Raw genomic sequence first — 15,373 nt, forward strand, 5'->3', positions numbered from 1 at the left:
AAATTCCAGGATAGCCAAGGTTACACAGAGAAAAACTGTCTTAAGAAGCAAAAATACTAGATAAACAATAAAAAGGCGAATGAAGCTTGCAGCTGGGAGACTGTGTCTGGCTGGGTCTGGAAATGTACAAGAAAGGGCTCTAGTTCACAAGAGACACTGTGAGCCATCTTTTCAGCCCTCACCTAGCAGCCTACTCTTACCTGTGTATGCTCTAGGCTTGACTTTTGAACAAGGGATCCCATATGGGACAATGTTTAAGCTTAAATACAAGTTTGTCTGCTACTCCAGTTAAGAGATAGCATTCTGAGTGAGAACAAGGTACCCGGAAGCTGGAGATGCTGTGGGTCAGGAGCAGACAAGGGCTGGCATCCTGAGCTTGTCTCCCTCCCCCACAACCCCACTCTCTACCCTCTCAGCTTTAGTCAGCAGCTTTGCGCCCTGATCTATACCAACATGTCAGATTTTAAAGAAAAAAGTAATTCTGATGACCAGCAGTCTGCTTACCTTGATAGAGGATAAGAAAGAGGACTTGAGAGGATAAGAGACTGTGTGTTTAGGTTCAAGAAGGCTCAGTAGAAGGCTAGGAGAAAAGTAGAAACAACTTAGGAAGGAGCCAGGCATGGAGTGAAGTGCCTTTAATATGAGCACTGAAGAGGCAGAGGCAGGCCAGCCTGACATACAGAGACATATGTGACATAGTGAGGCCCTATTTAAGAAAGAAAAAAAAGTTAGGGAACAAGGAGGATGGACAGAGGCAAATATGTCTGCCTTTATCGTACCTTTTGGAGCTCTGGTTCTGGTCTAAAGCTCTTTTGGATTCCTGAGCCACCAAGGATCACGTAAGACTTTGTCTTCCACCATGAGAGTGTATGAGGTGGTAGAGCATTAACCCTACCAGCTCTGCCTCCAGACTCCTGAGATCTGGTCACTGTCATCCAAATTACTCTGGCCTTTTCTTCTGGCTTTTCCTTTTCTGCATGCTATGGGTTTCTCTGTCCAGGCAGCCATGGACTTAGAGGTCACCCTCTCTTATGCCATTGGCTTTTTTAAATGAGGGTTCTGTTGTTTGTTTGGGATCTCATATACTTATCAAAGCTAGCCATGAACTCCTGATCCACACGTCCCCGTGAGTGCTGGGTTTACAGAGGTGCCCCGGCCTCCATGCTGTCTCTGTCAGGTGTGCAGTGAATGCTCCCCTTTCACCAATGGTCACATCTCTGCTCAGCCATTCCCTGGTTGCCTATAAAAACTAAGAGTGCCATTCTGAAACCTACTAGAAGCAGCTGAGAGCCCATTCGGCACTGACTCACCAAGCTGTAGCAGCCTGTCTGCTTCACTCACTCATTGTCTGCAGCTTACCCCATGTCCTGGGTCCTGTCCTCCCACCTTCCAGGCCAGGGTCTCAGACTATGAAGCTAGGAGCTTGCCTGGGGTGATAGAGGCCATGGACCCCAGCTAGCCAGGAGATACCGAAGGAGCCCCTGGGCCTGGGGTGACAGACAATAAAAAGCTGGAGTCATAGTGAGCCTTAGCAGAGAAGCCGTAGAATGAGTGGAAGCATACATGGGATATGGGAATAGGAGACATGAATGTTTGAGATTGGAGCAGGGCATGTGTAAAGCAAGTCCAGACGACCCTGTAGCCCTGGGCAACAAAGGAGGGGAAACCCACACTTGCTCAGCAACCCCCAAAATGTTCTCCCATCACTACCCAAGACCCAGCATGTGTGCTTCACTGAAATCTGTGTACAGCCCATGAGGCAGCAGGAAGGACGAACAGCCTCATATGTCCCAACCACTGAGCAGTCAGGGAAGACCTGAGTGGAGAGAAGAGAATGCTAGGCCACTGTGACATTTCAGTCAGCAGAGCCCCAGGCCTGTGGGGATTGATGCTGGGCCACCAGTGTTCCACCTCCAGAACCTTTGAAGGCTGCCCACCAGCCTGAGGCCTGGCAGCTTACCTGGCAGCTTACCTGTTCACAGGCATTTTGCAAGGTCAGGCCCAGAAGAGGTCTCTAAGCATCGCTTCCCTCCTCCCTCCGCCTTCCTGTAGGTTCTTCCTAATCTTCTCTGGTATATTACTGTCTCCAAAGCCTCTGCCTGGCCCAGACTCAGTGCTCTGTGAGCACCATCTGTCTTTTCCCAAAGACCAGAGGGTATAGAGATGGCTCAGCAGTTAAAACAAATATGTTCTTGCAGGAATCCAAATTCAGTTCCCAGCATCCATGCCTAGCAGTTCAGTACCACCCATAATCCAGTTTAAGAGAGATCCAGTGCCCCTGGCCTCCATGGGTACCTATTACATACAGATACAGAAGTAATTTAAAAATAAAATAAACCGGAGGAGGGGGAGGGCCATCAAAGCTGAGAAGCACTGATGCGAAGGGAGCATCTGCAAGTGAAGCAAAATGGTGAGCCATGTCCCCCCACTTACCTACCAGGTACTCACAGATCATCGTCCTCAGACTGCTCACATGCTTGTGTTAGAGGCGGACCACCTCTCCTGGGCTGCTTCTCCTCCTTTGTCTGCCTCCAGGCAGTTTGTCCATGGGCTCCTGAGAGGGGTCGTCGTGAGTGCCATCCATGCCACTGCTCCACCCACTCCCTACCCTGGCTTCCCATACTCTAAGACCCAGATTCCCCCAGCAGCAGGAAAAGCACACCGCTGACCTGACCCGCACCTGCCTCTTTCTCTCTTCCTGCTCTTGCCACCATAGTCTCCCTTAGCTCTGTCACATCAGCCTGAGGACCTTGGCATCTGCACAAGCTGCGTATGCTTACTCTCCTGCAGTGGACTTTCCTACCTACCAACCCATCTCAGCCTCAGCACCAACTCCACAGAGAGCTGCCTGGCCTCCCCGCCTTCATTCTCTGCAGTTTTTAGTGTTTGTTACTTTGACTCCTTCCAGCAGAACAGTTCCCAAAAAGTAGAGGGTTTTTTTTTAACTTTTATGTTTTATTTGTGTGTGTGTGTGTGTGTGTGTGTGTGTGTGTGTGTGTGTGTGTGTGTCTGTGTGTCTGTGTGTGTCTGTGTGTGTGTCTGTGTGTGTGTGTGTGTCTGTGTACAAGTGTGCTACAGCGTACCTGGTGGAAGCCAGAGAACTTAGCAGGAGTGGGCCTTTTCCCTACTACCTGGGATCAGACTCAAGTAATCACGCATGTCAGCAGGTTCTTTAAGAAGTAAGCACTTACTGGTCCTGGATTGATTTTGAGAGCAGTTCTGACTCTGTAGCCCAGGCTGATCTCGAGCTCCTGGCCCCCTGCTCAGTCTCCCAGTTGCTGTACAGTAGGATTTTTGTCTTTGTTCACTGCTGTGACTTTTAAACCCTGGAGTCCACTAAAAATCATTGTGTAAACAGTTGAAAGAATGAATAAATGGGAAAATGTTTTGGTCAAAATAGTTCAAACAATAAGAATTTGGGTTTTACAACACTGACTGCATGTGGGAGAGATAGAAGTAAAGCCCTTTGTATTCTAAACTGTTAAGAAATTGCTCTATGGAGCTCTGTGAGTTCAAGACCAGCCTGGTCTACATAGGGAATTCTAGAACAGCCAAGGCTAACAAAGAAAGAAAAGAAGAAAGGAGAAAAGAAAGAAAAAAAGTTGGGACTTGAGAGATGGCTCAGGGGTTAAGAGCACTGACTGCTCTCCATGAGGTTCTGAGTTTAATTCCCAGCAACCACACGGTGGCTCACAACCATCTGTAATGGGATCCGATGCCCACTTCTGGTGTGTCTGAAGACAGCTGCAGTGTACTCACATACATAAAATAAGTTAATTTTTTAAAAGAAGGAGAGAGGATGGCGAGGGGAATAAAATCTGAAGTATAAAAATCAATCAATCAAAAAAAAGAAAAGAAGAGAAAAAGTTTCCTGCAGTGGGGGATCCGAGTTCTAGCAGATTGTGTAAGCTACATTAGGCCCCACTGCTTCCTAACTGATTGAACATCTACTCAGTCCCTGCCTCTGACAGATCTAGATTTATTTGTTCTCTCATCATTCCCTCCTTTTCAAGCAGGATGGATTTTTTTTCCTTTAAAATTTATTAGCAGTGGTGGCTCACACCTTTAATCCCAGCACAGATTATCCACAGCAGAGGCAGACGAATCTGAGTTAGAGGACAGCCTGGTCTACAGAGGGAGTTCCAGGACAGCCAGGACTACACAGAGAAACCCTGTCTCAAAAAAACAAAAAACAGACTCATGACAATGGAGAGAACGCTCATTGGTTGCTCTTGTAGAGAACTGGGATTCAGCTTCCAGCACCCCCACAGTGACTCAACACTAACTCTAACTCCAGTTCCAGGGAATCTGCACACCGTCTTCTGGCCTACACACACATAGTGCACAGACATACATGCAGGCAAGACATCTATATAGATAAGAATAAAATAAAACATTTAAAGTTAATATTTATTTATAAATAAACAACATCCTCTACAAAAACAGCCAGTGCTTTTAGCCCTCTCTCCAGCCCCCGCAGGGTGGAGTTTCTTGAGTAAAAGTTTCATTTATGCCTGCACACCCTGGGAAGGCCAAGCTTAGCGACTAATGGCACACACATCCTCGTGGGGACTTGAGTGGCAGCTGCTCTGAGTGCGGGGCATGTCCTTCAAGTCCCCTTTTTCTGAGCAGATACAATAACCATGTCGGCCCTCTCATGTTCTGTAGTTATGCTTCCTTCATTCGAGTTCTGAACAATGAGTGATGTGTCCAAAGTCCTGAGGACCATGAGGACTAGAGACCTAGAGCCAGGACCCTGTGGAGACTAAAGCTTTGCCCTTGCAGACCCTCTTCTGAGACAGTGCAAGGAATCCAACCCAGACTACAGGTCTAGGATGTGTGATAGTACAGGGGACAGTGGAGACTTTCTGAACTGTTATGGTTTCTTTATTTCTTTTTCTTTTCTTTATTTTTGGCTTTTTGGAGATGTTTCTCTTCTAGTTCAGGCTGGCTTCAGGTTCTCTGTGTAGCCCAGGGTGACCTTGAGCTCCTAATCCTCTCCCTGGCAGTTCAGAATGCTAGGATTATAGGCATGTGCCACCATATCCCAATTCCACTGGCATGTTTGATGGGAGACACTAGAGTTGCTAAGAAAGTGCATTGGGGCCTGGAGCCAAAGCAAAGGAGAGGATTATGATAGAGCAGTGTCTCTTCCAGGAAGAGCAGATGGTCCTGCACCAAAGGCTGCTGGACCCTGCCCTCTGGGTCCCTTCCTAGGAGGGGATCACATAGGGCTGGAGGAGTCATGGCCTGTGATCTACAGTTAGGGACCTAAGAGCAAAGGCAGGTAAAAGACCCTGAATCCCACTGTTAGTGGGAAGTAAGGTCTGAAACACAGGTCTCATTGAGCTCAGGAAAGCACTTCACTCACCTTCCAGACACCTTGATTCTCATAGAGGAAGTGACAGAAATTTAAGTATGACCTCAAAGACCAGTGTAGACTCCTGGGACAAATGAGCTGAGCCACAAGAAGAATGCTGTCTGGGAGAGAATTTGGCGGAACTCCAGCAGCACTGGGTAGAACAGAATGTTCTATGAAGCCAGTATCTCCCTCCTTCTAACCACCCTAGGCCAGCTCTGGGCCTGCTCTACTGCTGTCAAGGTACTTCTTCCTGCTGTCAGAAAGATCGCAATTGTGATCTGCCAGAGAGAGAGGGCCTTTATCTCCTCATTCATTTCTTCAAGTCACAGGCCTCTGGTCAAGGTAGACCAGTCTCTACCTCTTCCCCAAATCCCCTGTAGGGGATTGTTACAGTGAAGCTCCAATGACCACATACCACTTTGCCTTTCCGAGCTGTCACTGTTCCCAGGGAGCCTCGTCCCCTGACATACACCTGCGCTCAGCCAGTATGCCACAAGCAGCTGGCTCTCATGCTGTACAGAACTGATGCAAACAAATGCTCACATCTAAATCTAGGAGTGGGTTGCAGGCCCCATGAGTACTCTAGCTGAGCCTTGTTGCTGGGGTGGTGGGATTGACAACAACAAGCCCCTTTCAAGGAAATGAGATTTATTTGAGAATCATTTTGCCTCCACTAATACTGGTCCTGATGGCCAAGCTCACTGGCCCCCAAGTAACTGACTTCTGTGGGTGGTGATAGGCCCTGGGTCCAGAGCCTAGGCCATCTGGTGCTCACTGTCCCTGTTAGCAAAGGGTAACTGTGCCTGCCGACCACTGCTCATGGCTCAACCCCCTTTCCTGGCTTCCCTTCTATGTGGAAGCCTCCATTTGCCATGCTAGGACTACACAGGATGCAGCATTTCTCAGCTCACTAGGGAAAGCACCTTTTGCATGTGCATGTGTGTTCATTTGTTTGCAGGTATGGGACTGTCACAATTCCTTTTGAGACAGTCTTTCCCTAGCAGCGTAGGACTTACTTAATTAGCCCAGACTGGCCACTGAGCCCCAAGGATCTGTCTCTCCCTAAGCCCCAGTGCCAAGATTACAGGTATGTGCTGCTTTGCTCACCTTCTCCAGGTGAGGTCTGAGGGTCAGACTGAGGTCCTCATGTTCACATAACAAGCACTTTACTGGCTGAGCCATTCCCCAAGCCTCTTTGAACCTGAACTGAGAGGGGAAATCAGAGTAAAGAAACTAGGCTTTGGCCTCATTCACTCCTGGTTTGGTTAGATGACTAAGGAGCAACTCTCCCCCAGTTCCTAAGACATGTTCTGTAGGTTGATGTCCTTATGCAGGTGAAGGCAGACACAAGATAAAACAGGGCCTGTCATTGTACGGGAGAGAAGAAAGGGAGGAGGGAACAGAAGTTTTAGAAGGAGAGGGAGGAGCAGAAAGGGGAAGCACCATGATGGAGGCAGACATAAATGATCCTCGCCATGCATCTCTACATAGATACAGGTTTTTATGACTGTTTCTTAAGGGATGAGTTTCTATAGACAAATTTATCTTATCTAGGTGGGTGGTCTATATCCTTATCACAAGTTAATTGTATGGATGTGTTGTACATTGAGTATTTAACATAAGTCTGGTTGTTGGGTTATAGTCTGTTGAGTCATGTTTTCACTGAGTTGTTGGGAGGGCAAGCAGAGTCCATGACAGGAAGCCATGCTAGGCTATAGAGTGCTTGGGGCTAGCATGGCATGGGGCCACGCTAGCACAGCTGTGGAATGCAATGTGTATGTCAGGCGTGGTAACAACCCAACAAGGGGACAGTGTGTGAATGCAGCTGACAGAGAAACAGTTAAAGCATGAGGATCCATGGGGAGTGGGAGCTCAAGGGGACCGGTCATGCACTTTATTAATTATGCCACAACAATCTTGCACCGACACTAACTACACAGAGCTGTCAGATCCATGCTGTTGTAATACTGTACAGCCTGAAAGGTTCTGCAAGGCAAGAGCTAAGCCCAAGAGTAGGCCTGAATAGGCCACTAATGCAGCCTTGTTCTTCAGCATCCTACCAATATCCTAGTAAGAGTACAAGGGATTGTCTGAGACCTGGGAAACCCTCATCCTTCCCACAAATCCTTTGAATATTGTTCGAGAGCTCCTATTTGGAGTAGGCTAGCCTAGGCTTTCCTGTTCCACATGACAGGAGCGCTTCAAAGCAGAACAGTTGGAAAATGGCCGTTACTGTGATTGATGCGAAGAGGAGTTTTACCGGGGCCTGTGCCAGGAGAGCATGCAGGCACTCAGGCAGAATGCTGGGTTAGACATCTACTGCCTCTCAGCGTCTCTGAAAAGAGCACAGGACAGCAGGGGAGCATGTCTTTATGTGTGATCACTGGAGAAGATGGTATCCTAGGAACTGTGCTTTGGCTAGCTCTCTGAGGCAACAAGTGTCCATCGTGTCTAAAGGGCAGGAAATCTTCAGTGAGTGTACTGACAGAGCTTGTCAAAATGAATGAGTGTGGTGGCACTTGGAAGGTAGAGGCAGGCAGATATCTGAATTCCAGACCATCTGGAGCTACATGGTGAGACCCTGCCTTTAAAAGAAACAAAATGGGGCTAAAGAGATGGCTCAGCAGTTAAGAGCTGCTCTTCCAGAGGTCCTGAGTTCAGTTCCCAGCATGGTGACTCACAACCATCTGTAATGAGATCCGGTGCCCTCTTCTGGTGTGTCTGGAGACAGCTACAGTGTGCTCATATAAATAAAAATTAATAAACATTTTTTTAAAAATTAAAAAGAAACAAAATGAAACTGGTCTTCAGGACCAAAGGCAGAGAAAGGAAGTGAGAATCAAAAACTGACCTTGACAGTGCCTTCTCCTGTGCTCCTCTCTTCCACTTTGATCTTGCCTTCCCCATGCCTTCAACAGTAGCACCCACAGTACCATAAAGCAGGGGGGTTGGGGGGTGGGGAGTGTTGAGAGGAACTCCAGCTTCAAGCATGAAACCACTGGTGTCTGTAGCACAGAGACCATCTTCATAGTCCTTTACACATGTCAGTAGCTGTCTTAGTCAGGGTTTCTATTCCTGCACAAACATCATGACCAAGAAGCAAGTTGGGGAGGAAAGGGTTTATTCAGCTTACACTTCTACATTGCTGTTCATCACCAAAGGAAGTCAGGACTGGAACTCAAGCGGGTCAGGAAGCAGGAGCTGATGCAGAGGCCAGGGAGGGATGTAACTTACTGGCCTGCTTCCCCAGCTTGCTCAGCTTACTTTCTTATAGAACCGAAGATCACCAGCCCAGGGACGGCACCACTCACAAGAGGTCCTCCACCCCCATCACTAGTTGAGAAAATGCCAGCTGGGTCAGGAGGCATTTCCTCAACTGAGGCTCCTTTTTTCTGTGATATCTCCAGCTTGTGTCAAGTTGACACACAAAACCAGCCAGTACAGTAGCTTTTCTCCCTGACTCACAAGACCCAGCAGGCTTGTGTGATGTCATCAAAGGACCCACACCTTTTTTCCTAGCACTCTGCATTTTCAGTGTGTGCTGTACCTCTTGTCCAAGATGGTAGGTCCAGCCTCACTTCATGTGTGCTGTCTAGTGACTACATCTACCCCTACGTCTACCTTAGCAACCAGGGGCTGCTCATGTTCTGCAGCACTCAGAAGAGGCCCAAGCCTGCCGATGGCAACATGCTTACCTAAGTGCTTTCTCTACATGACAGGGAAGTGCACGTAGAAAGAAGGTAGGTGCACGCTTCTCACTTGCCATCCTGTTCTCACGTGCTCTAGTACTGCACTCAGCCGCAGCTGGGGGCTCACACGTGGATGGTCTTGGCCCCTGCCTTGGCCATTTAGAAGCCCTGCTCTTGAGTGTTGTGCCATTCACAGGTTTTATCCATGTTGGTTTCATCATAGCAACTCACATAGACAAGTATATGAGAAAAGAGAATAACAGAATTCTGATTGATGAGTTGTCTCTATCTTCATAAATGTGACTATGGGACAGATGGTAGTGGCCCACGCCTTTAATCCCGGTACTTGGGAGGTAGAGGCAGGTGGGTAACTGTGAGTTTGAGGCCAAGCCTGGTTTATAGAGTGAGTACTAGCACAGCCAGGGCTACATAGAAATCCTGTCTGATAATTAAAAATTACATCACCATATAGTTAGAATTGATGAGAAGAGAAGTGATTGGGTGATAGCACCTAGTGGAATGGGAGGGACATGGAAGGACCAAGGCTGAGTAAGATAGAGGCCCAGGTCCTTTTAGATGCACCAGCCTAGTCCTACTTCATTTCTGTGGGAGTGTTGTCATGGCCTGTGCTAGGTCAGCCTGTTAGTCTTGGGTTCTAAGGTCCAGCCAGCTCCCTGGACCTCCTTTTCCACATGGCCTTTTGGACATCAGCACTCTGACTTCTTTGGTCACACTCACCTTCTTCAGTTCTGGTGTTTGTTGGCCAGGAGTCTCATCCACTCACCCACACCAGAAGCTTAAAGACAGATTTCTGGCACTAGCAAGGTGGCTGGCGTGTTAGCAGCTCGAGTGGCTGCATCAGACTGTGACCTGGCTTCTGTAGCTCTCTGTGGTTGTGGAGAAGCAGCGGGTCTGGACCTCAGGGAGGTCAGGTCTCCTGTGCAGCCTCCCAGGAAACCCAAGGGCCCCTTGTGATCCATGAGGAGCCTTGGAGGCTTGGGTTAGGTCAAACTGGGTTGGCCAGGCTCCCCAGGTGCTTCAGTCCTGTCAGATCAGAAAGTAAGAGTCCTTAGTGTTATACGCCTTTGCCACTAAGCCACAGTGTCATAATTCCTCTGACCTCTTCAGCCTGGAAAGTGATGGGAGGCCTGTTTGACAGCCCACCCTCTGTTTTTGTGCTTACAAAAGCTACACATGAACTCACTGGCTCTGCACTCACGGGGCTCAGGACGTGGCCATGTGCAGTGTCACCCTTAGGCTGTGCCTCCAACCCTCCCTCACTCTTCAGGAGTTACAAGAAGAGACTGGTCCAAACATAAGTAGGCTTCTGGACAAAAATTTGATTTGACTATGAGCAACTGACAGGGATATTTTTCTGGTGGCTTCCTAAAACACAGTGAGTGGTCAAGGCCCTCAGAAGCAGAATTCTGTTTCAGAGAAAATGCCCCTCCATCTTCCTCAGTGTGTATGCATGTGACCCTGAAGTGAGCACAGGCTTTCACTGGCCATCTTTTGCTGGACACGGGGGTTATGTTCATACTGGCATAAAACTCAGTGTTCATAGAAAGTCTCCCAGTGGGCCAGCCTGCCTATACTCTGCACCCCACCCTGGCCTCTCGCTGTGTCTCTTTCCATTTCCTTCCTGTCTAGCCTGTCTGCCAGCCTAGAAGAGATCTAGGAATCATCTGACCGTCTGCATTGGCTACAGGCGGTCCCTGCCCTTCTCCAATAGGCCTGTCCATATATCTCAGTTGTTTTTCACCTTTGAAAAAGCCACTTCTGTCAGGGAGGCTTACTCACACATGAGGGGAGGAAAAGGCCACTAGTTTCAGACTGCAAGTCCTTTTCACTCCATTTCACAACATCTATTCCCCAGAACCACAGATACTTTTTTAAATGAGTACCCAGTAAGCAAGATGCCAAATGACACAGCCTGCTAGACTCAAGGCCAGCCACCTAGAGAGAAAAGGAGCTGGTCACAGAATTTGCCTGGGGTGGGACTGGCTCTTACCATGGAAAAATGGAATTAAAACTTCTACTATTTGTATTTTACAGTGGTGGACTTGGTGGGTTTGGAGATTTGAAGAGACAAGAATGATATTTAAAATGCAAGACTTAGTTTAGGATATATGTTCTAGTGAGCTAGAGCACATCTTAGTTCTCTGCTAAATCAAGTAAAAGAAAGATGAAGGGAGGGTGAATTTAGAGCAGGTAGGAAGAGAAAGGAAGCTGAGAGACAGATACAGACTCAGCCAAAGAATGGTCTTCATGGTGTCTCTGTCTCTGTCAGTCTTTCCCCCACCCCCACCCCCAACAGGTCCCTCTGTATTTCTGTCTTTAGAACCTGTGATGGGTCTTGAACTCACAGACCTCTGACTACCTCTGCCTCCCAAGTGCTGGGACTAAAGGCATGCACCACCATGGCCAGCCATTCTTTCTGTCTTTTGAGGGGGGTCGTGCATGTGGAGGCAAGGGTTTGACATTGGTTGTCTTCCTCAATCATGCCCCACCTTATTCAAACAAGGCTCCCAATTCAGCTGTACTGGATCACTCCTGGAATGCTCTCTCTTTTCTGTCTCCCAGCTTTAAGATTACAGGTAAATGCCACTGTGCCCAGCCTTTGACCTGGTTCCCAGGGATCCAAGCTGTGTTTTCATACTTGCATCTAACACTTTACCAACTGAACAGTGTTCCCAGAGCCCACGTGCTGGCTATCCACCCCCTCTAGATTATGAGGAAGACACAACATAAAGCTTCTCTTCAATGCAGTACAAAGAATGGGTAAGACCTAAAAGGATGCCCTGGACTTAGTGTGGTGGAGAATGCCTGTAATCCCAGCACTCGTCAAGTAGAGGATGAGGCTCAGTTCAGGGTCATCTTCTGCTAGATAGGGAGTTCTGGGTCAGCCTTGGCTACCAAGACCTTGTCTCAAAAACAACAGTGAGAATAATCTTCGAAAAATAAATGGTCATCAGGTTTGTTAAGCCTTTTAAAATATTTTTAAAGGTGCGTGCATGCGTGCGTGTAAAGTGCACATGGAGACCAGAAGGAGTATCGGATCCCTTGGATCTAAGTTTAGGAGATTGGTTTTTGTTATTGAGGGTTGAATCTGGGGTCTTATGTCTCCTTGTCAAGGCCTCTACCACTGAGCTACATTCCAGGATTCTTTTTGCTTTTTATTTTGAGATAAGGTTTCATTCCGATTGAACTCACTGTGGATCAGACAAACCTTAAACAAGCAGTCCCTCTGCCTCTGCTCTTGAGCTCTTAGATCACAGGCATGGACTGTCAGGTACAGCTTTTTTTTTTTTTTTTTTTTTTTTTAAGGCAAAATCTGATCCAGCATTTGGTAATCCTGATATCTGCATGTAATAGACAAATCAAATAATGATACACAGTGAGGCAACCGGGGCCCCCCTCTCTGTCAGGAGGAACCCAAACTTTTTCTCTCTTTGCCTCAGTATCCTGGCAAGTAATATTCACTTACCAAGTTACTGCTTGGACCACTGTGGCTGTTGGAAGCATGAATCATGCCAGTCTCGTTGCACATGAGAAGAAAGAATATCAGAGAGCATGTGCCTGTCCCTGCTTACAGATTGTCCCAGAGTTCTGTGGTGTGTTCACTTCATCGTCAGCTACCACTTAATACCGTGAACATACTTAACTACAAGATGTGGGGAAAATGGGCTGGGCATTTCCCTGGAGTTAATCTTTCTAAAGGGAACATATGCGCACACACACCTTTCTGACATTCTGACACAATAGGTGCTCCTTAAGTAACACAGTCTCTGCAAATTCAGAGAAGTGCTGGTCAGCGTTGCACAGCTGTCATCCCAGTACTCAGCAGACAGGCAGGCAGAGCTCAGAGTTCAAGGCCAGCCTGGTCTACGGAGCAAGTTTCAGGATAGCCAGGGCTACATAGTGAAACCCTGTCTCATAAAAACAAAAGAAAGAAAGAAAAAAGAAATAAAAGGGTCCTTAGGACTGTTTCAGTGAGTAGCAACAGGAAGAAGAGATGGTGTTTCAAATGGTAGAGATAAGATGCCGATCTTGCTTTGACTTCACAGATCTCAGAGTGATATATTACCCTACGAAGAAAACTTTTCACAGGTTTACAATGTGTAAAGAAAGAGTAGGGCTGGAGAGATGGACCAGTGATTAAGAGCACTAGCTACTGTTCTAAAAGACCTGGGTTCTAGTCTCAGCACCTACATCAAGGAGATCTGATCCCTTCTCTGATACCAGGAACATGTGTAGTACATAGACATACATAAGCAAAACACCCACATACATAAAACAAAATAATAAAAATAAAGTTTTAAAGGGGAGCAGGTGACTCAGTGGTAGAGCATTGCAAGGCCCTAGTGTCAGAAGAAATAAAAAGGGAAGGAGACCATGAACAAGCCTCCTATAAAAGATAAAGGACACTAACATCTCAGCCTCAGGCTAAGTTGCTCAGTTAGGATAGAACAACCCCTGCAGGTACATTGTAGAGAATGAGGCATCCCTTTGTAAGAACCTCCCAGAGAAGCCTCACTAACAGGAGACACTGCTATAGCTTGTGAGGTCCTCCGTGTTCAAGGGTCCCAGTGCTAAGCAGAGATTAAAAACTCAAGGTTACAGGGATCACCCTAGCTCAGCCTGAGCTCTCCATAATCAGAGATTTGCTGAAGTGTAGCCTGTGGCAATGAACATACATAGTCCTGGCCTCAGCAAACTCAGCTGCAGCGAGCAGCTCTGAGATCTCCAGTGTCTCTGGAGGTCTTGTTACTGCTTTGTTTTAATTTCTATTATGTTTATTTTGTGTATGCATATGCGTGCATGTGTGCAAGTATACCATAACACACTCAACGAGTTCAGGGGACAACCTGACAGCATCTGTTGTCTCTTTCCACCCTGTGGGTCCCAACTCAAGTTGCCAGCCCTTGTTTTACTTTTTGTTTTAAAATTGATTTTATGTGTTGCCGGTATTTTGCCTGTGTGTTTAAGTTCGCTGCATTGCATGCCTAGCCCCTGTAGAGCCAGAAAAGACGCTGGGTCCCCTGAACTGAATTACAGACAGGTGCACACTCTACAAAACAACCTAAACAGCACAGGACACTACAACATCTATACTGTAGGTTTCAACTCACAAAATCAGGGTCTTCCTTCGTTACTTTCTGAGGAAGTTGCGAGCACACTGGAAATTTAAAATAAACATAAACAGAAGTGCGCTTAGTGGCAGATATCGCCTGGCACACCTGAAGCCCTGTGGCCATTCCCCAGCACCTACAGTGAATAAAGAGCTTTAGTGTAGCAAAATACCACTCAGGTATCTAAGAAACTGCTAAATATACCACTATTCCAACAACAAAAGGAACATTAGGAGCTGGCTCAGAAATACAGTGCTTGCCACCTAAGCCTGAGGTGAGCCTGAGTTTAGATGCTAAGAACCCAAATGCTGGGCACAGCACCGAGCTAGCACACACCTGTAGATCGCTCATACGGTGAGGTGGGAAGCAGAGACAAGTGGATCTCCATAGGTTCATAGCCTGCTAGCCTGCCATACATGGTGGCAGGCAACAAGGACCCTGTCTTAAACACGGTGGAAGGAAGGAAGGAAGGAAGGAAGGAAGGAAGGAAGGAAGGAAGGAAGGAAGGAAGGAAGGAAGGAAGGAAGGACAGACAGACAAGCACTTGCCCTCTGATCGCTGACCTCCACACATGAGGCATGAGCCACAGCATGCAAGCATACACACCAAATTAAAGATTCCCTTGAGGCCCAAATAGTTAAAAACACCATCAGTACTAAAATAGGTGAGCAGGTACACACAGACTGTAGCCCCAGTTATTGGGAGGTTCAGGTTGAAAGATTACTTGTGCCCATGAGTTCGAAGCCAATCTGGGCAACATGGTAGGACCCCATCTCCAATAAGAAGATTTAAATATGTGAAGCTCGTCTTAGAGGAAACACTTGTAATATGTTATAAAGAATATACAAAGATGTCATCTTTTTCATCAAGGGATTGGGGAAATGGCTCAGTCAGCATGTTTGTTGTGCAAGCAGGGGGCCTGGGCTCTGATCCCCAGAACCCTGGTAAGAAGCCAGGCATGGCAGTACCCACCTATAATCCCAGCCCTGCGGAAGTGGATTCAGAAGAATGCCAGGGGCTTTCAGGCCAATCAGTGAGCATCAGACTCATTGAGAGACTAGAAATTCTGTCTCGAAAATTAAGGTGGAGCTGTCAAGATCTCAGCAGGTGAAGGTCCTGCCACTGAGCTTAACTCCCTGAGTTTGAACCTTGACTCACATGGTAGAGGAGAGCATTTACTCCTGTAAGTT

General features: G+C 47.3%; 1 protein-coding gene and 1 long non-coding RNA gene across 11 annotated transcripts in view; one reads left to right on the forward strand and one right to left on the reverse strand.

Moving 5' to 3' along the window:
- Thada (THADA, armadillo repeat containing) overlaps positions 1-15,373 on the forward strand; it is a 300,575-nt gene that overhangs the window by 263,772 nt on the left and 21,430 nt on the right.
- Positions 1-15,373, reverse strand: part of LOC148005052 (uncharacterized) — a 51,803-nt gene that overhangs the window by 24,910 nt on the left and 11,520 nt on the right. For 5 of the 6 annotated variants that reach the window (XR_015622707.1, XR_015622705.1, XR_015622706.1 and 2 more), the window contains exons 2-4: positions 9,790-10,095; positions 8,214-8,437; positions 2,438-2,554 (exon numbers count right to left, since the gene is read on the reverse strand). This is a non-coding gene — a long non-coding RNA (uncharacterized LOC148005052). The remainder of the gene's footprint in view (positions 1-2,437; positions 2,555-8,213; positions 8,438-9,789; positions 10,096-15,373) is intronic. The other variant, XR_015622708.1, reaches the window with a different exon arrangement.

Source organism: Rattus norvegicus, chromosome 6, assembly GCF_021556685.1.
Source record: "Rattus norvegicus strain SHRSP/BbbUtx chromosome 6, alternate assembly SHRSP_T2T, whole genome shotgun sequence".
NCBI lineage: Eukaryota > Metazoa > Chordata > Mammalia > Rodentia > Muridae > Rattus > Rattus norvegicus.